Below are 273 nucleotides of genomic sequence, written 5' to 3'. Positions count from 1 at the left end.
GCCGAGGAGAGCAGAGGAAGGTGCTGAGGTAGGCGCTGAGGGGGTGAGGTGGGTGCCGAGGGTCTGAGGTGGACGCTGAGGAGAGCAGAGGAAGGTGCTGAGGGGCTGAGGTGGGTGCTGAGGAGCTGAAGAGAGCAGAGGAAGGCGCTGAGGGGCTGAGGTGGGCACTGAGGGGCTGAGGTGGGCACTGAGGAGAGCAGAGGAAGGTGCTGAGGGGCTGAGGTGGGCGCTGAGGAGAGCAGAGGAAGGTGCTGAGGGGCTGAGGTGGGTGCT

Source organism: Harpia harpyja, chromosome 12 (genome assembly GCF_026419915.1).
Source record: "Harpia harpyja isolate bHarHar1 chromosome 12, bHarHar1 primary haplotype, whole genome shotgun sequence".
Lineage (NCBI taxonomy): Eukaryota > Metazoa > Chordata > Aves > Accipitriformes > Accipitridae > Harpia > Harpia harpyja.
Note: the sequence above shows the minus strand (reverse complement) of the source record.